This window comes from Mobula birostris, chromosome 1, assembly GCF_030028105.1.
Source record: "Mobula birostris isolate sMobBir1 chromosome 1, sMobBir1.hap1, whole genome shotgun sequence".
NCBI lineage: Eukaryota > Metazoa > Chordata > Chondrichthyes > Myliobatiformes > Myliobatidae > Mobula > Mobula birostris.
In genome coordinates this window covers 4,282,313-4,305,870 of record NC_092370.1, presented here as the reverse complement: position 1 = coordinate 4,305,870, position 23,558 = coordinate 4,282,313, and the positions used below count along the sequence as shown (strand labels likewise).

Here is a 23,558-nt window from a genome sequence, read left to right as displayed (position 1 = left end):
GCGGTCGGGAATCTTCCAGAGGGAAGGCCTCAAAATCCCCGGCTTTGCCTGCTGTTGATGACCGAGATTGAGGCCGAATCGTTCGGACAGAGATGGCGCTCAGTACTCGGTGTCGGAGGGCTGATTGGAGGCTCAAAGTTTTCGGATGACTCAGAGTCAGATTGTGGTCGGGCATGGCAGGGAGAGTTTTTCTTCCTTCTCCCGTCTGCGTGAGATGTGGGACATTTGAGAGACTTTGAACTTTTACTGTGCTCATGGACTTCTTCATCAAGTTATGGTATTGTTGCACTGTTGTAACTATATGTTATAATTATGTGGTTTTGTCAGTTTTTTCAGTCTTGGTCTGTCCTGTGTTTTGTGATATCACACCGGCAGAAATATTGCATCATTTCTTAATGCATGCATTACTAAATGACAATAAAAGAGGACTGCATGTCTTCATAATCTAATCTAAAGTAATATTACCACAAATAATATTTGTTGGTAAATAATATTGTCGGTCAGGGTTGACCTGTCTAGATACTGCAAACCTGGGCAGGACGATATGGAGAACAAGCTGTTGCCCGTGTAGCAAGCTCCACCTCTCCACACTTCTGATGAACCCAAAGGAACCGATACGGCTTAACACCAGCAGCGTCACAGGAGTTGCCAGTCAACATTGAACTCAATGGAGGACTGCCTAAGGGACTCCAGCTCCGGATTTTTTTCCTCGGAGTTTACTCCTGAAGCCTATGTGCGTGTGGCAGCAAGGCAGCGGAGGTTTGAGATCAGAGTTTTCGAGTCAGAAAGTAAATGATAGGTCTTGGCCCGAAATGTCGACTGTACCTCTTCCTAGAGATGCTGCCTGGCCTGCTGCGTTCACCAGCAACTTTTATGTCTCTTTCTAGACAGTCCTGACCAAGATTCTCGGCCCGAAACATCCACTGTAGCTCTTTCTAGAGATGCTGCGTTCACCAGCAACTTTTATGTGTGTTGCTTGAGATTCCAGCATCTGCAGATTTCCTCGTGTTTGCAGTATAACTCTAGTGGCTTTTCATACGTGATGAGACCTGGGTAGTGGCAGAATGGCCACACATTTTAATTCCACATCCCATTCCCATTCTGACATGTCTATCCACGGCCTCCTCTACTGTAAAGATGAAGCCACACTCAGGTTGGAGGAACAACACCTTATATTCCGTCTGGGTAGACTCCAACCTGATGGCATGAACATCGACTTCTCTAACTTCCGCTAATGCCCCACCTCCCCCCCGTACCCCATCTGTTACTTATTTTTATACACACATTCTTTCTCTCACTCTCCTTTTTCTCCCTCTGTCCCTCTGACTATACCCCTTGCCCATCCTCTGGGTCCCCCCCCTCCTTGTCTTTCTTCCCGGACCTCCTGTCCCATGATCCTCTCGTATCCCTTTTGCCAATCACCTGTCCAGCTCTTGGCTCTATCCCTCCCCCTCCTGTCTTCTCCTATCATTTTGGATCTCCCCCTCCCCCTCCCACTTTCAAATCTCTTACTAGCTCTTCCTTCAGTTAGTCCTGACGAAGGGTCTCGGCCTGAAACGTCGACTGTACCTCTTCCTAGAGATGCTGCCTGGCCTGCTGCGTTCACCAGCAACTTTGATGTGTGTTGCTTGAATTTCCAGCATCTGCAGAATTCCTGTTGTTTGTTAGTGGCAGAGTTCAGAAGTTTTATAATCTGAGGGATGAAGCTGTTTCCCTCCCGAGCAGTCCTTGTCCCAATGCTAGATACCTCCTGCCTGATGGTAGCAGTCAAGGAGATTGTTGGTCAAATGGGAGGGATTATTGACAATGCTAAGAGCCCTGCGTACGTAGTGATCGTGATGGATGCAAAGGAGAAATGGAACAGCATAGACCAGTCGGGCCGAACGGACGTTTCCACGGTGTGCGGCGCTGCACATGCGTGGATGTGGGTCGATACGAGAAGGTGGAGTGGGAATGACGTTATCCTCACGTGAGGCGGGAGGATTCCCTCCCGTTTACGTCGGGCGGTTGGGAATTGCGTGCCCACGTCGCGGGCGACGCACGGGCGCTCGCCACCCCGCTACCGATCCTCTCGACGCCATATTGGGAGCCGCCGGGGGAGGAGAAGGATCCGGGACCGGGACCGGGACCGGGAGCCGGAGCCGAGTTCCCGGGTGGAGCCAGTACGGCAGACAGCGAGCGAGGGCTTGACGAAGTCAATGGTGAGTTTCCGAGCGAGGGGGCCGTATGTGACTGAGGTGTCGGGGTGTTGGCGGCGGCTTCGGGACACCTCCGGGGCTGTTGGCGGCGGCTTCGGGACACCTCCGGGGCTGTTGCTGGCGGCGGCTCCGGGACACCTCCGGGGCTGTTGGCGGCGGCGGCTCCGGGACACCTCCGGGGGTGTTGGCGGCGGCGGCTCCGGGACACCTCCGGGGGTGCTGGCGGCGGCTCCGGGACACCTCCGGGGCTGTTGCTGGCGGCGGCTCCGGGACACCTCCGGGGGTGTTGGCGGCGGCTCCGGAACACCTCCGGGGGTGTTGGCGGCGGCTCCGGGACACCTCCGGGGCTGTTGGCGGCGGCGGCTCCGGGACACCTCCGGGGCTGTTGGCGGCGGCGGCTCCGGGACACCTCCGGGGGTGTTGGCGGCGGCTCCGGGACACCTCCGGGGGTGTTGCTGGCGGCGGCTCCGGGACACCTCCGGGGGTGTTGGCGGCGGCTCCGGGACACCTCCGGGGGTGTTGGCGGCGGCTTCGGGACACCTCCGGGGCTGTTGGCGGCGGCGGCTCCGGGACACCTCCGGGGGTGTTGCTGGCGGCGGCTCCGGGACAACTCCGGGGGTGTTGGCGGTGGCTCCGGGACACCTCCGGGGGTGTTGGCGGCGGCGGCTCCGGGACAACTCCGGGGCTGTTGGCGGCGGCTTCGGGACACCTCCGGGGGTGTTGGCGGCGGCTCCGGGACACCTCCGGGGCTGTTGGCGGCGGCTCCGGGACAACTCCGGGGCTGTTGGCGGCGGCTCCGGGGCTGCCGAGATGCTGGCGGCGGCGGTTCCTGCTCCGGGCCCCCGGACGCAGGGAGTAACGGCTGGCATTTCACCGTTTGGGTGGTGAAGAATGGCCGGGGCGGGATCGTTAACGTTGGAGCTCGTGGTGCTTCTGGTTCGATTGAACGAATAACAACCGCGCGGCTGGAGCTGGGCAGCCCCGGACCCTCCCCACATCATCGCCGGTCTCTTCCACTCCTTCCGACTGTCAGTGCTCCCGCTGTTCTGGTTCCTTAACCCCAGTCGTGTCCCCGACACTCCCGTCCCTCTCCTGTCACTGTTCCCGTGTCCATGACACTGCCCACCCTCTCCTGTCACTGTACCCGTGTCCCTGACACTTCCTACCCTCTCCTGTCACTGTTCCCGTGTCCCTGACACTTCCTACCCTCTCCTGTCACTGTACCCCTGTCCCCGACACTGCCCACCCTCTCCTGTCACTGTACCCCTGTCCCCGACACTCTCCACCCCTCTCCTGTCACTGTTCGCGTGTCCCCGACACTCCCCACCCTCTCCTGTCACTGTACCCCTGTCCCCGACACTCTCCACCCCTCTCCTGTCACTGTTCGCGTGTCCCCGACACTGCCCACCCTCTCCTGTCACTGTTCCCGTGTCCCCGACACTGCCCACCCTCTCCTGTCACTGTTCCCGTGTCCCCGACACTGCCCACCCTCTCCTGTCACTGTACCCCTGTCCCCGACACTCTCCACCCCTCTCCTGTCACTGTTCGCGTGTCCCCGACACTGCCCACCCTCTCCTGTCACTGTTCCCGTGTCCCCGACACTGCCCACCCTTTCCTGTCACTGTACCTGTGTCCCTGGGCACTGCCCACCCTCTCCTGTCACTGTTCCCGTGTCCCCGACATTCTCCACCCCTCTCCTGTCACTGTTCCCGTGTCCCTGACACTGCCCACCCTCTCCTGTCACTGTACCCGTGTCCCTGACACTTCCTACCCTCTCCTGTCACTGTACCTGTGTCCCTGGGCACTGCCCACCCTCTCCTGTCACTGTACCTGTGCCCCTGGGCACTGCCTACCCTCTCCTGTCACTGTACCCGTGTCCCTGGGCACTGCCCACCTTCTGTCACTGTACCCGTGTCCCTGGGCACTGCCCACCCTCTCCTGTCACTGTACTCGTGTCCCTGGGCACTGCCCACCCTCTCCTGTCACTGTACTCGTGTCCCTGGGCACTGCCCACCCTCTCCTGTCACTGTACCCATGTCCCTGGGCACTGCCCACCCTCTCCTGTCACTGTACCCGTGTCCCTGGGCACTGCCCACCCTCTCCTGTCACTGTACCCGTGTCCTTGACACTCCCTATCCTCTCCTGTCACTGTACCTGTGTCCCCGGGCACTGCCCACCCTCTCCTGTCACTGTACCTGTGTCCCCAGGCACTGCCCACCCTCTCCTGTCACTGTACCCCTGTCCCTGACACTCCCCACCCTCTCCTGTCACTGTACCCGTGTCTCCGACACTCCCCACCCCTCTCCTGTCACTGTACCCGTGTCTCCGACACTCCCCACCCCTCTCCTGTCACTGTACCCGTGTCTCCGACACTCCCCACCCTCTCCTGTCACTGTACCCATGTCTCCGACACTCCTCACCCTCTCCTGTCACTGTACCCGTGTCCCCGACACTGCCCACCCTCTCCTGTCACTGTACTAATAGTTTTTACATTGGAGTTTTGCAATATAGCCAAAAGGTGATAATTACTAGTCTTGAGCATAAACTTTTACTCTAGTGACTGAAGTTTCACCTTGATGTCTGTGAGCCCCTCCCAAGTTTTCATATTTTGGGTCTGGTTGTGTGAACTTGAACTTCACTTTATTTCTGGGTGTGTGCTTTCTCACCAGACTGGTATTGTGAGCTGCTGTTCATTATACAGGTTGTCGTACACTAGAATTGTTTACATTTGGTGCTTGTATCTAATGTAGTCAAATCAGCTGACACTTCTATTAGGCAAACAGTTGAAATAAAATTTTTAAAAAGACATATTTCGCTTAGGGAAGGTACATTATTGTGGCAGTGTTCCTTCCTCTGAATCAGCTGTTGCAGGAGGGTTTTGAGTCAGATTTCTGGGTATCACAAACAAATTGAGGAGCGGATTCTGGCCATTCAGCCATGACTCATGGCTGATTTGTTACCCCTCTCAACCTCATTCTTCTGCCTTCTCCCTGTGTCTTTTGATGCCTTGACTAGCCATGAGCCTATCAACCTTTGCTTTAGGTATGCTCAGTGATGGGGCCTCCACTGCTGCCCGTGGCAATGAATTCCACATTTGTATCACATTTACACAAAGGTAATATTAGGAATTTGAAATTTTTGAACAGTCAGTCAGTTGAAATGGAAAATTAGGACCTCATGGAACCTTTGTATCATGACAGGTAATCTGCCCTCAGAATTGTCCATGATCCCTCCCATCTGTCCCACGATCTCTTTGATCCCCAACCATCAGCCAGGAGGTATGTAGCATTAGGATGCGAAACAGCTTCTTCTCCCAGGCCGTGAGACTGCTGAACTCCCTGCCACCACCCAGGTCTCATCACGTGTACAGCGTTATACTATTTATATTTTAATTTGTATCATAAATGCATCCTATGCTAAATGTCAATCTTCTGTAATACATTTTATGTATTTATTTGTGGTAATATAACTTTGTGTGTGAGTTGTACGTACTCTTGTGCACTCTGGTCAGACTAACATTTCATTTGGCAGTATACATGTGTACAGTTGTATGATAAAAAACTTGAACTTGGAAGTTATAGATTGAATATTGGACATGTTTAAGTATTTTGATGATCTGTTCCTGTTCAAATGCCTGTGATGGTTCGTTTATGATTGCTCTGATGTACGGTTAGTTGGCACTGTATGATAAGACCGTAAGACATAGGAGCAGAATTAGGCCATTCAGCCCATTAAATCCGCTCCTCTATTTCATCTTGGCTGATCCCGGATCGCATTCAACCCCGTTCACCTGCCCTCTCACCATATCCCTTAATGCTCCAACCAGTCAGGAATCTATCACCTTCCACTTTGAATATACTCTACCCACAGACCTGGCCTCAACCACAGTCTGTGGCAGATTCACCACTCTTTGGCTAAAAACATTCCTCCTTACTTCTGTTCTAAAAGGTTGCCCCTCAATTTTGAGGCTGTGCCCTCTAGTTCTGGATACCCCCACCAGAGGATCTCCATCCTCTCCACATCCACTTTATCTAATCCTTTCAATATTCGGTAGGTTTCACTGAGATTCCCTGTATTCTTCTGAATTCCAGTGAGTGCAGGCCCAAAGCTGCCAAACACACATCGTATGTTAAACCTTGTAGTGCTTTATTTTTGGTTATTGCTTATTCAGACTCATTTATTGATGAGAACATTTATAATTCTATTTTAAAACTGTATTACAAAACCATTTCATCTGAACTGGGTTGAAATTAAGCTCTTTAAAATATGAGAGCACATTATTTAACTTACCAGCTGTTCCACCGTTCTGCAGGATCACAACTGAACTTCCTGAACAGAAATCTGTTCATGTCAGTTTTGAATTAGAGTAGCATAGGGGTTAGTGCGACATTATTACAGCTTGGGGTGTTGGAGTTCAATGCCAGTGCTGTCTGTCAGGTGTTTGTATGTTCTCCCTGTGAACTGAATGCTCCGTTTTCCTTCCGCATTCCAAAGACCTACTGTTTTTGGTCATTGTAAATTGTCCTGTGATTAGGCTGGACAGCATGGCTCCCCGCTGTATCTCTAAATAGATCATAAATGATGGTGTTTCCACAGCCCTCCCTCCTACTCCTTGTACACTCATGACTCTGTGGACACATTTTGCTCTAACTTCATTGTAATGGGCTACATTCAAATAACCCTGAGTCAGATTATTGCATAGAGCTCAGTAACATGTTGTCATCACAACACCCATTTCCCCAATGTCAGCAAAACAAAAGAGCTTCTCATTGACTTCAGAAAGGGGGCAGTGCACATTCTCCTGTCTGTATCAATGGGGTTAAGAACTTCAAGTTTTTTGGTGTGAACATCACTAGCCTATCTTGGCCCAACCATGTTGCTATCATGGCCAAGAAAGCTAACCAACACCTCTACTTTGACAGGAGGCTAGAGGAATTTAGTATGTCCCTGTCAATTCTTGTCAATTATTTATCGATGCACCATAGAAAACATTCAGTCCGGATGCATCACAAGCGAGAGAAAATCTGCATGTGCTGGAAATCCAAGCAACACACAGTGCTGGAGGAACTCAGCAGTCCAGGCAGCGTCTATGGGAAAAAAGTACAGTCGACGTTTCAGGCCGAGACCCTTCATCAGGACTAGAGAAAAAAAGGTGACTCTGACTTCTCATCTTTTTTTTCCCTAGTCCTGATGAAGGTTCTCAGCCTGAAATGTTGACTGTTTACTTTTTTCCATAGGTGCTGTCTGGTTGCATCACAGCTTGATACGGCAGTTACTCTGTACATGACAGCATGAAACTGCAGAGTTGTGGACACGACACGGCACACAACACAAGCAATAAACCAATGCAAATGATGGTACATTTAAATGATAAACAAAGATTGAGCAAATTGGTTTCAGTTTCAATGGATAGAAACATTTTGCAGTTAAATATTTCAGTAGAGTCTTTTAAGTTGTAATGTAATTTGTAAAGGCTGTAATCTCGGGATTACTGCCTGTCATCTGACAGTGAGTATAGGAACAGAATGAGGTGGAGGATAAATGCGTGGCTGAGGGATTGGAGCAAGGGGCAGGGATTCAGATTTCTGGATCATTGGGACCTCTTTTGGGGCAGGAGTGACCTGTACAAAAAGGTCAGATTGCACTTGAATCCGAGGGGGACCAATATCCTGGTGGGGAGGTTGCTAAGGATATTGGGGTGGGTTTAAACTAGAATTGTTGGAGGGTGGGAACTGAACTGAAGAGACGAAGGAAGAGGTGGTTGGCTCACAAATAGAGAAAGCTTGGAGACAAGTGCGAGAGGGAGGATAGGCAGGTGATAGAGAAGGGACGCGCTCAGACTGATGGTTTGAGATGTGTCTATTTTACTGCATGAAGCACCATGAACAAAACGGATGAGCTTAGAGCGTGGTTCAGTACTTGGAGCTATGATGTTGTGGCCATTACAGAGTCTTGGATGGCTCAGGGACAGGAATGGTTACTTCGAATGCCAGGCTTTAGATGTTTCAGAAAGGACAGGGAGGGAGGCAAAAGAGGTGGGGTTGTGGCACTGTTGATCAGAGATAGTGTCACGGCTGCAGAAAAGGAGGAAGTCATGGAGGGATTGTCTGTGGAGTTTCTGGGTGGAAATCAGGAACAGGATGGGATCAATAACTCTACTGGGTGTTTTTTGTAGACCACCCAATAGTAACTGGGACATCGAGGAGCAGATAAAGAGACGGATTCTGGAAAGGAGTTGTTGTGGTGGGAGATCTTAATTTCCTGAATATCGATTGGCATCTCCCAAGAGCGAGGGGTTTAGATGGGGTGGAGTTTGTTAGGTATGTTCAAGAAGGTTTCTTGACACAATATGTGGATAAGCCTACAAGAGGAGAGGTGTACTTGATCTGGTATTGGGAAATTAACCTGGTCAGTTGTCAGATCTCTCAGTGAGAAAGCATTTTGGAGATAGTGATCCTATTTCTGCTATTGCCCATGGTAAGAATAGTGTGCTTTTCAACCTGCAATTTGATAGTGTTGTGTTTTGCTGAAACAGTTCAGTTGTAGATTGCCAAGGAGAAGAAGAAGAATAAAGCCCTTAACTCCAAGTAGAGTCACCGGAACGCCGTCATGACAGCGTTTTTTAGCAGGCTTTCTTATTTTTACGAGGCTGAGTTGCTAGCTCGATGCTTAACCCAGCACGGATGGAAAGCGTGCAAGGGAGCCGGCTGGATTCGAACTCAGAAGTCCGGCACTGATGCCACTATGCCACCAGCCAGCTTGCCAAGGAGAGCCTCCTAATATTATTAGTTCATAGGTAACAAACATAAACTTGTATTTGGACGTCACTGAATCAAGTATAACAATGTTTGAAAAACTCAAACTTTTGGTCATCAGTGAACACAATTAAGTGTGGCATTATGCAGATTGGTGGGAAAAGAAGGACAGATTTTGTATGGAAATGTTACAGTAAGTTGACCAGTGCAATGATTGGTTGAAAGTTTCAGTATGTTTCGATGGGTACACTTAATGTCAGAGAAATTTAGACAATATACTTCCTGAAATTCTTTTTCTTCGCGAAAACAGGAGTACCCCAAAGAATGAATGACAGTTAAACGTTAGAACCCCAAAGCCCCTCTCCCACACACAAGCAGCAACAAGTCAACAACCCCCCCACTCGCACCAGCAAAAAAGCATCAGCACCTTCCATCGAGCACTCAAGTGTGCAGCAAAGTATCAGTAAAGACACAGACTTGCAGTACCCCACAAACTACTCGTTCACCAGGCTCTCTCTCTCCCTAATAAGGGAAAAAGAGATGTCTCCGTTTCACAACGAGAGGGGAGATATGACAAATAACTCACTGATTTATTGCGTTAAAAGCCTGTTGCATCGCTTTTTCCAAGTTCTGCACCCAGAGAGTGGGCACCAAAAAGATGCTGCTGTCCGGGGCATGCAACCCACGGCAGCTAACCTGCTACTCCAGATCCCGTAATGCATCAGTCTGAGGCACCGGCCTAGAATCAGCACGTCCCCAGAGCCATGAAATCCTGGAACCCTGAAGGCACGCTAGTCTTCTAGGCCGCGTCCTTGGGATATCAAAAAGCAGCTGGTCACGAGGCCCTGAGAGCGGGCCCCATTCCCAGGAGGGGAGAGTTAGATTGACCTTGGAGTATGTTAAAAGGACAGCACAACATTATGGGCTGAAGGACCTGTGCTGTGATGTTCTATATTCTAATTTCTACTTTATGTAGAACTTGTATATAGCACAGAGGTTCCTTAAGGTTATCTTAATTGGGGACAAGCTTTCACTACCTTTTATATTCTCCCGAGGCTCTCAAATAACCTCTGAGAACCAAGTCCATCTCCTGGCCTTTACATGTGGCATAGTTTCTAAGCCTGATGGAACTGTTTCTACTGATGGGAGAAGGGGAAAAGGCGGGATACTGATGCCCTAAAACCAGTCACTTCTGGCAGATGGGCCTCGTCATCTGTGGTTCGCAGCTCATTTAGGAGAAGGAAAACTCTGATCTCAAATCTCCATTGCCTTGTGGCTTTACCCACTCGTGGGAAGGGTTCAGAAGTAAACCCTGAGGAAAAATCCCTAGCTGGAGTACCTTTGGCAGTGCTCCATTGAGTTCAGTGCTGACTGGCAACTCCTGCGACACTGCTGGTACTAAACTGTATTGGTCTCTGCTGTTCTGCTCCGTGGGCAACAGCTTGCTCTCCATATTGTACTGACCTGGCTTGCGTATCATGTAGACAGCTGGGACACAATGTCCATGGTAGATCCTGACCACCAGAGCCCTCATATAGCACAGCTTAGTGCAAGTTATGAAACAATTTTGTGTATCATTTCTCTAGTGGGTGTGAGATCAAAAATTTCACCACAGAAAGATTTAACTCATGGTGATGGTGTCAGGTTTTAATTATCTGATTCTCTTTTCCCGTTTTCATTCACAGAGAGACATTGAGAATTCAGCTTTGCAAAGAACTAGTAAATGTAGTTAGCCTAAGATTGTTGGGATTTAGGTTATGGGTGTGAAGTTATCTGGTGGTAAGAAAGCAATGGTACTTCGAGGACCTTTGCACAGTTAGGAAGTGGGTGGTGTAAGCTACTATGCTGGGTGACCCAAGGTTCCTTTGCGATTACAGTTATCTCTGAGCCAGATTATCAGATTTAGAACTAACGACAAAAATATCAAGTTGACTGGAGAAACAGTCATGTAAAGCATTTTTATAATTTAGGAAGTTCTAGCAAGGGTAATTGTGAGGAGCTATACCGGAGAGATGGAGAAGGCAAGCCATGTGAGGAGTGATTGTGAGGAGTGATTGTGTGGAGGGAGGAGGAGTATATAAGAGAGTTGGCAGCTCTTATACTGATCCCAATCTGACTGCCTGATCCTGGTCCTCTCCCTTTCTCTCATTTCCCTGTCAGGGAACTGCAGAAGACTTGGACTTTTGTGTAAGAACTCCATGGAAGCCTACTTACTGTGTAGAAAACCAATGCAGCAGCAACAGGGGTAAAGTGTACAGGTCATGTAATAAGAGAGATTTAATTGATCATCTGCTTGAGGGGCTTTTTTTGGAAGAGTGATCATAATGTTATCAGGATTAGAACTTATTTTAGCCCAATTTGAAACCCAGATTGTACAAGAGAATAAAATGGGTAGTGTGCACCTGGGTGGCTGGAGTGTGGCATTAAACAGACAATGGCTAACTTAAGGAGTTTGATAAAATCGTCTCATGTTTCGTCAGTATTTTGTTTAATGAAGAAATATGTCGATACATCTTAAGAGATGTATTGAATTGATAATACAGCGAATGAGGAGAAAGATACCTTAGCTTAATTTACTGTTTTATGAATGTGTTTTTTTTTTAAAACTGAAGTAATCACTTTAGAAGCTGTCTACTCCCATCGATCTGCACCCAGACCATACCCCTACCATCCATGTACCTATCCAAACTTCCCTTAAACATTGAAATCGAGTTCACACGGACCATTTGTGCTGGCAGCTCATTCTACACTCATGACCCGCTGATTGAAGAGGTTTCCCTTTGTGTCCCCTTAAACATTTCATCTTTCACCCACACTTTATAGAACTTCAGTGTAACATCCCATCTCCTGTACTCAATCACGAGAAAATCTGAAGTCGCTGGAAATCCAGAGCAACCTGCACAAAATGCTGGAGGAACTCAGCAGGTCAGGCAGCATCTATGGAAAAGTGTAAACAGTCTATGTTTCAGGCTGAGACCCTTCATTAGTCCTGCTGCAGCATTACGTGTGTATCTTGTACTCTATACTTTGATTTAATAAAGACAAATTATTTGTCCTTTTTGCATATCCCTCATAGTAAAGCATTTTATAGGTACCTATTTTAAATGCATTTCCTGGTGCAATAATCAAACAATTAACAGCCGAATTGCATATAGCAGATTTTCCGGTCAAGAATGATTCAGTGATAAATATTGGGAGAGTTAACTAATACCCTTGTAATTCAAAACAGTGTCATGAGGAGACAGGCCAAGCTTTGAGATAATGCTGTATTGGAAACACAGCATGTCTAACAGTACACTAATATTTCCTCAGCTGAGAAGCATCTGCATGAACATTGTGTTCTATTTTCCAAAAGGAATTTGAACCCCTCCCTATTACACTAAGGAATGCTAGAATTGAGCCAGGGCCAACAGCATTAACTTTGGTTGCAAAAATATACTCAATACAAGTTATAACTCGACGTGAACATTACATGCAGCATCATAAAAAAACATTTTAATTTTTATGCTGAAAAGCCGTCCTCTATCCCTACCATCGATGCACTAATGGGCTGATTAAAAGTAGTACAATTGTTTTCTGCAGGTAACTTAAATTCAGATTTATCACATGTATATCAAAACATACAGTGAAATGTGTCTTTTGTGTTAACCAACAGACCCACGGCTGTGCTGAGGACAGTCAGAGGTATCACCATACATTTCACTGCCAGCATAGCACGCCCACCACGTTCAGCAGAACGACACAGAACATGGCAACAACAAAAACAAGACAGGTCATTGGGTATATTTAAAGCAGAGCAGACTCAATAGACTTAAATAGCCTAATTCTGTTCCTATGCCTTATGGTGTAAACCAAGACAGCAGGAAAATAAGCTTGTTTCCCATATTTCCACCAACTCACACACAGGCCTACAACTCCAGGAAAGGCTACCTCAAGGCCTCCTGTCCCTGGTCCCAAAGCTCAGATTAGCTGAAAACATTTAAAAAGTGAACAGCGTCATTCTTTCTATAGAAAGTGTGGTTTAAAAACACTAATATTAAGGATTTGGGACTATAGTGGCTAGACAGATTGCTCTAAGCACAAGCTCATGTCTAACATTAAAACTAAAACTGATTTTTTTATTGTATTTTATATTTAAAGATTTTTTTAATATTGTGTTCCTTGATTTATTTTCTGTGCTGTATCAGATCTGGAGTAACAATTTTGTTCTCCTTTACACTTATGTACTTGAAATGACATTAAATAATCTTGAATCTTTTTTCACACAATGAAAACAGGTACATCCTTGACTGAGCTAGAGCACAGTTTTGCTATCTAGCAAAGAACAGTATATTGTAAGAGAATGTATTGCTCTATTGTTGGATATTTAAGAGAGTAATAAAGAATTTAAAGCTTCCCCACACACTGTGCTTTTGTTTATTCCCCACTAAAAACCACCATGCTGCTATAAATAGAATTCTATTAATTTATGATTGAGCTCTGTACAGAATAATAGTAGCTGAGAATCCATGTCCAAAGATACCACAAATTATCTTTCAAATGTGGTTCTGCTACTGTTGGAGCCCGTGATCTACATTTTGGTGGCATGTTTTTGGGCTGATTAAGCGAGCTTGTCTCTCTGTCTCTCTGGCAAGGTTTAATCGATGCTGTTTATGTCATACACGTTATGATGTGTTTCTGGTTGCTTTTTTTTCCTGCTATTTTCATAGGGGCAGACTGACTCAATGGCCTGAAGTTAATGTATGGTACAGCGTTAGATTGAACTGAACTGAGGTATTTCTGGACTCTTTCGATGACTTGGGTTGATGTCTTATATGGTGTTTTTCTGCCATTTGTGTGATTTTTTTTGGTACAATGGGGGTTTGTTGTCTTTGAATGGGTTACATGGTGTTTCTTGTTTTGTGACTGTGAGAAGAAGAGTCGCAGGGTTGCATACTCAGTACATAGTTTGAGAATAAATGTACTTTGGATCTTTGATGTCGATTGATTAAGAATCCCAATCAAAACAAAATAAACAAGAGGAAATCTGCAGATGCTGAAGACTCAAACGACACACATAAAATGTTGGAAGGATCAGCAGACCAGGCAGCATCTGTGGAAAGTCAACGTATTGGGCCGAGACCCTTCATCAGAACTGGAGAAAAAAAGGATGAGAAGTCAGAGTAAAGGTGGGGGGGGGGGGTAGGGGGGGGAGGAGAGGAAGAAATACAAGGTAGTAGGTAATACATGAAACTGGGGGAGGTGGAGCTGGTCTAAAGAGCTGGGAAGTCGATTGCTGAAAGAGATAAAGGGCTGGAGAAAGTGGGATCTGAGAGCAGAGAGCAGAGGGCAGAGGCCATGGAGGAAGGTGAAGGGGAAGGAGCACCAGAGGGAGGTGATAGTTTGAGAAATCAATGTTCATGCCATCAGGTTGGAGACTACCCAGACGGAATACAAGGTGTTTCTCCTGCATCCTGAGTGTGGCCTCATTGCAGCAGTAGAGGAGGCCATGGACTGACATGTCAGAATGGGGATGGGAAGTGGGAATTAAAATGGATAGCCACTGGAAAGATGTGCTTCGTGGTGGGAAACAAAATAAACAGGTTAGAAAATGCCAGGAGCTCCACAGAAATCCTGTGTCATTAATCAAACTCTTGGATCCAAGTCATTTCTCATTGGAGTTGATATGTTTCATCACCAGCCTCTCAGAACACCTCCAGCATACTGGATGTAAGTGCTACTGGATAATAGTCATTGAGGCAGGTCACCACGTTCTCCTTAGGCTCCTTAGGTGTGATTGAAGCTGCTTGAAGGAGGTGGGAACTCTGATTGCTAAAGCGAAAGGTTATTGATGTCGGTGAACACTCCAGCCAGTTGATCAGCACAGGTCTTTCGTACTTGGCCTGGTACCCCATCTGGGCCAGACTCTCTCCGTGGGTTCACCCTCCTGAAGGATGCTGTCACATCAGCTTCAGAGACTGAAATCACAGGGCTAACAGGGGCTGTAGAAGTTCGTGATTGAGCCTCCATTTTTTTTGGTCAAGGTTGATCACAGAAGGCATTGAGCTCATCTGGGAGCGAAGCCTTGTTGCCACCGATGTCACTTGGTTTCTCTCTGTAGGAGGTGATGGCACTCAAGCCCTGCCACAGCTGTCGAGCGTCCTTCAGTGATCCAAGTTCAATCCAGAATTACCACTTCATATCAGAGTTGGATTCCTGGACTTCTTGTACCTTACTTGGTCGACAGATCTGAATGCCGTTAATTGGGTCTCAGCAGACTGCGATTCTTATGGTTCAACCAGGGCTTCTGATTGGGGAACACTGATTTTCTGAGGACACTATTGTTTGCGAATGTTTTATAAAGTCCATGACAATCACGGTTTATTCAGTTTGATGCTCTGATGAGTCCATGAACGTGGCCCAGTCCACCGACTCATAGCCATCCTGTAGCTGCTCACCTGCCTCCCATGACCACCTCTTTGTTGTCCCTATCACTGGAGCACTGGAGCCTTGCTCTTTAGCCTCTGCCTGTACACAGGTAAAAAGCAGACAGCCAAGTGATCAGATTTCCCAAAATGCCATCTATGGCATTCCAAATCATAGTAGAGCAGTGGTCCAGTGTGCTGGGATCCCTGATGCTGCAGTTTATACGCTGATGATAAATAGGCAAAGATTTCTTCAAACAAGCCTGATTGCAGTCGCCGACTAAGTTTTGAAATACATCAGGGTGGACTGCTTGTTTGGTGATGGTGGCATTTAATATCATGTGTGTCTGATTAACGTCATTGGGCAGAGATTGATAAAGTCCATGCCTTGATTAGTCAGGGCATGAAAAGATACAGGGAAAAGGCAGGATCTTGGGGCTGAGAGAGAAAGTAGATCAGCCATGGTGACATAACGGAGCAGACTCGCTAGGCCAAATTCTGTTCCGGTATCTTATGGTCTTATGACGGCTTTTGGCAGTATGTAAACTGTGGTCAGGATCATGGAGGAGAACCTTCCTTGTAACAACGGGTGGCATTTCCCCAGCAGGTGATTGTTAAATCACTTCCAAGGTTTTCTTATCCACAAATATATACCCAATACAACCGTGTAGGAAGTATTTACTCACGTTAATTATAAATTTGTCATTTACCATCTTAAAATTTTGGCCCGTTACCTGAACTAATTATTAACAAGGCCTTCCTTAAAGGCCTCATTCTCTACAGAGCAGTGGAGAAGCATGGCTGTGGTCAGCACTGGGGATTACTCACTCCTTCACCTCGGATCTTTAAACTGTAACTCAGGCTGGAACCCAGTGCTATTCAAATGGTCCAGGCAAAAGACTGCACTGCCTCGAATTCAAACTGACCTACTGTCAGGAACCTCCAGTTCAAATGGCTTGCCATGGACTAGATGGGCTGAAGGGCCTGTTTCTGTGCTGTACTTTTCTATGACTCTATCATATTTTTGTCCAGTGTTTAACAATATGGTCATGGCTTCATCTCACTTGTGAAAATATTATGACGTGTTGTAATGTATGAATTTGACAAGAAGTCTTATAGTACTGTGCAAAAGTCTTAGCACATGTACATAGTTAAGGTGCCTAACACTTGCACAGTATTGTATTTGTCAATGTGGAGCAGAGAGCAAGTTCGTAAATATGGTGGGAGCAAAGAATGTTGGGAATGGTGAGGCTGGAGTCCTGCGGGTTGGGTGTGGGACAGGTGGCAGAAGAGTAGGGGTGACATGGGTGTAGACACCCAGTCCTGAGACACCAGGCAAGATCATTTGATTGCAAACAATTTATTTATTGATCATTACAGATGGTTTCTCTGGTTCTTCCTGCTCTTTCCCTCTCCCTTCCCCTTTTCTCAACCATGATTCCCCTCTCCCTACCCCTTTTCCACTCTCAGTCCACAATAGAGTTCCATATCAGAATCTGGTTTATCATTGCTCTCATATCATGCAATACGGTACAAAATATATAATTACAATACCGAAGTCTGAGGCATGTACTGTAGGAGCAGAATTAGGCCAGTTTGCCCATCGAGTCTCCTCCACCATTCCATTATGTCTGATTATTATTCCTCCGAACCCCGTTATTCTACCTTCTCCCCATAATGTTTAATGCCCTTACTAATTAAGAACCATGGTTATCTGTGGCAATGAATTCCAGATTCACCACCCACTGGAGAAATTCCTCCTCATCTTTGTTCTAAATGGATCTGTCCCAGTTATGAGGCTGTGGTCCTCCGGTCCTAGGCTCCCCCAGCATAGAAAACATTTTCTCCACATTCAGTCAACCTTTCAATATGTGATAGTTTTCAATGAGTTAACCTTTTCATTTCCGGAATCATTCTCGTGAACCTCCTCTGGGCTTTATCCAAAATCAGCACATCTTTTTTTAGATAAGGCGCCCAAAACTGCTCGCCATGCTCTATAAATGTGAATCAAGACTATTGAAAGGCTTAAATGGAGTGGATGTGGAGAGGATTTTTTCCCCTAAGCTCCAGTGAGTGTAGGTTCAGCCATCAAATGCTCCTTATTTGCTGAGACTGCAGAGTATTTTGACAAAATCTCAACAATGTCGAAGTTAAACACATTGCAGTTGTTTGTTGCCATGATGTGCATACTTGAAGCACAGAAGAGTGAAGATGAACAGTAAATGTATTGACAGGCAGAATGGCGGCTTGTTGATTAATTTCCTGTATTAAATCTTCTGTTAATTTGAAGGCACGAGTTCCATTATTCCCTGTTTAATATAGGCAACAAAGTACTTACCGGACACTGATCATGAAGCAATTGGGTGCTTTGAAATTCTCCCATTTGCCAATCTTTTGGATGTATGCAGACTTTCCTTATTTAGCCACAGTTTGACAGTATGTACGCTAATCGGGTTGACCTTGGACTATTTCCTCAAGATGATCCAGAGCCTACGTTACTAATGGGCAATAAACCAATGTTCAGAGTAAATTTATTATCAAGGTACATATAAATCACCATGCATTACCGTAATTCATTTTCAAGTTCAGTTTATTGTCATTTAACTGAACACTTGTACACTGCAAATGAAAGAACATTCCTCTGGACCGAGGTGCATAACACAGTACATATAACTCACGCAATGCAAAGTAATATCACCACAAATTCATAAAATAGCTTCCAGAAGATTGACATTGAACGTAAGGTGCATTTACAGCACGTTTAAAAAGTAAAAAGTATAATACTGTTATAATGAATAAATAACTGTCTATTGGTCTCCACTGAGAAGAGCCTCGACCCGAAGTGTCGACTGTCTATTCATCTCCATAGATGCTGCCTGTTCCTCCAGCATTTTTGTATTGGGTTTCCAGTGTCTACAGAATTTCTTGCATATATAACACTATTAATGCTTCATACATGATGAGACCAAGGTGATTACAGGGAGTTCAGTAGTCTCATAACCTGATATTGAGTCTATAGGTTGTGGAGTCAGTTCAGTGTTGAGAGGAATGAAGTTATCCACACTGGTTCAAGATAGTTGAAGGGTAATACCTCTCTGAACCTGGTGGCATTGGACCTAAGGCTCTTGTACCTTTTTCCTGATGACAGCAGCGAAGAGAGAGCATGGCCTGGATCCTTGATGATGGGTGGTGTTTTCTTGTGGTGGTGTTTGTTGTAGATGGGGCTTTTCCTGTGATGGACCGGGCTGTATCCAGCACTCTGTAGACTTTATTCATTCCTGGGCATTGGTGTTTCCATAGCAGGCTCAAATGCAACTGATCTGAAAGTTGTACAGAGTTTTAAATGACATGCTGAATCTGTGTAAATTTCTAAGAAAGTAGAGGCACTGCCGTGCCTTCTTTGTAATGACACTTATTTGCTGGTCCTAAGACAGATCTTCTGACAACACCAAGGAATTTAAGGTTAAACTCCACCTCTGATCACCTAATGGCTCATGGACCTCTGGTTTCCTCCTCCTGTAGTCTATAGTAGATAGATGGTGGCAATACCACATTTCAGTTGTGCCAGTGAATGATAAGTCACTTACTGCTGCTTCACTGACTGGCATGGAATTGTTGTCTGTGCTAAATCGAGGCAAAACTCAGACTTGACTTTTATTAATTCCAGCTGAAATAATGGCATTAATTATAGTCTGTCAATCTCTGAAAATTAACCTTGCCATTGTGGCCGTGTTCCTTCAGCCAGTGTGCCTGAGTGATCTGCCCACTTTTCCATGAAGGTTTTCGTTATGATTCTGATTTATTGCATGTCATAACTAACAGTGTTGGCTTGAGTTCAGTTTTCCATGTCTAGTACATGATAGCTTAGCAGTCTTACACCCTTACAGCACCACTGATCAGGGTTCAATTCCCATTGCTGTCTGTAAGGAGTTTGTATGTTCTCCCTTTGACCACGTGGGGTTCTTCTGGGTGCTCCTGTTTGCTCCTACATTCTGGAGGTGTATGTTTTTTCACTGTATGTTTTGATATGATGGTGGTTGTCTGTCATGTCCGACAATGACTGGGAACTTGTGGAAGAGTTTTTAAAGTGGAAAAACTGTTGCACTGGGGCAGTTCCACTTTCTTGACCTTGGAAGTCGGGGTCCAGTGGTGCAAGTTGTCGTCCCAAATTGGGATCTTCCTTGGTTGGAGTGGATGACCATGACTCCTGTGCTTTGTCATAACCTTTGCTTTTCATGAAGTATTGCAGAACCACCTTCCTAGCCACTGGATCTCGCTGTAGATCACATCCAACTGGTCCTCTGGAGCTGACTTCAAATGCTAGTTCAGGTATGCCCCTATCTCACTGGGGTAGGAGGCGCACCAACTACTCTCACCTGGTTTAGCCACCTGTCAAAGTGATGTACTTACTGTCGTGTGGCCACTGTCACGTGCAAACAGCTACTTGGAGCCAATGGAGACCAAAGCTGAGTGAGCTGCCCCAGAATGGACATGACAAGCCCCTTCACCAGACGTACTACCCTTCCCTGGATACCTCATCCACCCCATGTTTTAATGTACATGTGACAAATAAAATTAATCTTTAAAATCATCAGTCTTCACTGGAAGATACTAGCAGTATGCCTGATGTTGTAGTGTGTGAAGATGCAGTTACTGTTAGAAGAGAGAAGGTGCTCAAAAAGCTGAAAGACCTAAAGGTACGTAAGTCACCTGGACCAGAGGAACTGCACCCTAGGGTTCTGAAAAAGATAGTGTTAGAGATTGTGGTAGCATTAGAAATAATCTTTCAAAAATCATTGGACTCTGGCATGGTGCCAGAGGACTAGAAAATTGCAAATGTTACTCCACTCTTTAAGAAAGGAGGAAGGCAGCAGAAAGGAAATTATAGACCAGTTAGCCTGACCTCAGTGGTTGGGAAGATGTTAGAGTCAATTGTTAACGATGAGGTGATGGAGTACTTGGTGACACAGGACAAGGTAGTACAAAGTCAGCATGGTTTCCTTCAGGAAAAATCCTGCCCGATGAACCTGTTGGAATTCTTTGAGGAGATTACAAGTAGGATAGATAAAGGGGATGTAGTGGATGTTGTATATTTGGACTTTCAGAAGGCCTTTGAGAAGGTGCCACACATGAGACTGTTTACTAAGTTAATAGGAACTAATTAGTTACTAATATGGTTAGAGCATTGGCTGATTGGTAGAAGGCAGCGAGTGGGAATAAAAGGGTCCTTTTCTGGTTGGCTATCAGTGACTAGTGGTGTTCTACAGGGGTCAGTGTTGGGGCCACTTCTTTTTATGCTGTATACCAATGATTTAGATGATGGAATAGATGGCCTTGTTGCCAAGTTTGCAGGTAATACGAAGATTGGTGACAGGTAGTGCTGAGGAAATGGGTAGAATGCAGAAGAACTTAGACAGATTAGGAGAATGGGCAAGGAATGCCCTGACAAATCAATGACCTATCAACCTCTGCCTTAAATAGACCCACTAACCTGGCTTCTACAGATGCCTGTGGCAACGAATTCCACAGGTTCACCACCCTCTGGCCAAAGAAATTCCTCCTCATCTCTGTTCCAAATGGATGCTCCTCTCTATTCTGAGGCTGTGTCCTCTGGTCTTCGACTCCCCTACTATAGGAAACATTCTCTCCACATCCCTTCTAGCTAGGCCTTTGAACATTCAAAAGGTTTCAGTAAGATCCCCTCATTCTTCAGAACTCCAGTGAGTACAGGCCCAGATCCATCAAATGCTCCTCAATGATCATACAATCAATCTTTGTATAGAAATTATCTTGTCTATTTATTTCTTTATTGCTTTTTTATTATTCCATCTTTATCTTACGTGTATTTTTTGTGTTGCATCAGATCTGGAGTAACAATTATTTCATTCTCCTTTACATTTTTGTGCTGGAAATGACATTAAACAATCTTGAATCTCTAACTTCACTCATGGCTTTACTTACAGATTTTAACTTTGATCTGTCTGCTAATTTAAATGCTAGATCCTATACATGTACAAAACTTGTTCATACCTCTTTATGGATCATGACAATTGGGTCCTTTTTTTCACCCTCTTAAGTTCCATTTAAAAAAGCATAAATTCAGTTCTAGCTCTGGGCAATGAACGCTGCCTCAATAATTTACTATTCTCTTTAAGGATGAGGTATACTGTTTCCATAAGCCACTATTACCTTTTTACCCAACCTGACTCATCTCTTTCCAGTCCACTACTATTGTGACCGCTTTGCAGCCTCTGATGGTGCAGAGCCTGTCACGTGCATGGATGAGACTTCTCCAGCAATCCTGTCACCTCCTGTCATCTTGAAGGGGCTTATCCAGCACAGTTCAAAGTACATTTGTCACCATATGCAATCCTGAGATCATAGGGCATCGGTGTTTCCATACCAGTACGATGCAGCCAGTCAATGTACTCTCCACCACACATCTGTAGATGTTTGTTAAAGTTTTAGATAACAAGCTGAATCTTTGCAAACTCTTAAGTGGAGGTGCTGCCACACTTTCTTCGTAATTGCACTTGTGTGCTGGGCCCAGACAGGTCCTCTGAAATGATAACGCTAAAGAATTTCAAGTTGCTGACTTTCTCCACCTCTGATCCAACGGGGACTGGCTCATGGACCTCCAGTTTCCTCCCTCTGAAGTTAATAATGAGCTAATTGTATAAAAAGCAATTAGATTTTTTTAACCACTCAAGTCGAGTTGTTTTTGGTTGCTGGATCATGATAGGCTGTTTTTTTTCTGTGCTTTGAAGTAGTTTCACTGATCTATTTTAAGTGCTTGTGGTTTGGGTGTGTTAGTACTTAGGAAGTGCACATTTCAACCAGGTGACAACTTGGTTAACTTTCAAATGATTAAAATTAAACCATTTTAGGTAATTTGTCGAAACTGTCTCTCCCATTTTTACGTTCTCAAACTCACAGCTTTCTACCTTGTCTGTATCAGTCATTCAATGTTGTAATGAATTTCACATTCCTGTGGCTAATTGAATTATTTGTGGATGTGATGAAGAACATTGAAACCAGAGCAGTGGATGTGGTGGAAATGGAGTTTAGGAAAGCATTTGAAAAGGTTCTGGTAAACCTGGTTAGTCCACACTTGGTCTCCTTATTATAGGAAGGATATATAAGTTGTAGCGATGATGCAGAAGAGATTTACAAGGGTACTGCTTGGATTAGAGAGCATGTCTTGTGAGGTAGGGCTTTTCTCACTAGCGTGAAGGAGGATGAGAGGTAACTTGATAGAGTTGTACATGATGAGTGTTGATCAAGGGTGTTAGCAGTTTCCTGGGTGGAGATGGCTAATACCAAGGGGTATAATTTTAGTGATTTGTTGAAAGTATAGCTGGGTCACATCAGAGTGGTGAGTGCATAGAACCCTGCCAGGGGTGCTAGTAGAGGCAAATGAATTAGGGCCATGTAAGGCACATGAATGATGGAAACAGAGATGACAAGGTGAGCGGGAACGGTTAGGTTGATGTTGGAGTAGATCAAAAGGTCAGCACAATATTGTGGGCTGAAGGACCTGTACTGTTCAATGTTCTTTTCCTACCATTGTGTGGATGTTAAAAACTGTTTGCTTCCCCTCCTTCCCCCCCCTCCCTCCTACTGCTCAATGTTCAAAATAAATATAGTAAATCAACCTAAACTCTTAATGGATACACGCCTTTCCCATCTGAACTTTCCTCATCATCCAACCATGTCAAAGTTCAAATGTAAATTTATTATTAAAGTACACAAGATGAAGAATCCTTGAGTGGTTGTGAGAACAGTTCAATGATGGGGTGAGTTTAGTTCAGGAGTCTGATGGTTGAGGGGTAATAACTGTACTGGAACCTAGTGGTGTGAGTCCTGCAGCTCCTGTACCTTCCTGATGGCAGCGATGAGAAGAGAGCATGACCTGAATGGTGGGGATCTCTGATGGATGCTCATTCATTTGTTTAATTTAAATATATAATTTGTAACTCAGTTAAACAGTTTGACTTTTGATACCTTTTTCACTCTTCTCATGAAACTTCGTTTATTTGGGGCAGCTGCTTAATTATTCCAAAACGTACTGCCCTGAATGCGTCTCAATGCACTGCTGTTTTTAAAATGTAGCTGCTGCTTCACAGTGCACTTCAGAGATTTACTTTAGAAACTGACAAGACAAAACTCTTTAAGACCATTAGAATTTTGGATTGTGATTC

General features: G+C 45.6%; 1 protein-coding gene across 1 annotated transcript in view; it reads left to right on the top strand.

The window, feature by feature from the left end:
- The first annotated feature begins 1,989 nt into the window (after positions 1 to 1,989).
- Positions 1,990 to 23,558, top strand: part of plekhf2 (pleckstrin homology domain containing, family F (with FYVE domain) member 2) — a 40,252-nt gene continuing 18,683 nt past the window's right edge. Inside the window, exon 1 of the mRNA XM_072251718.1 lies at positions 1,990 to 2,201. The gene's annotated coding sequence lies outside the window, so the exon portion shown is untranslated. The remainder of the gene's footprint in view (positions 2,202 to 23,558) is intronic.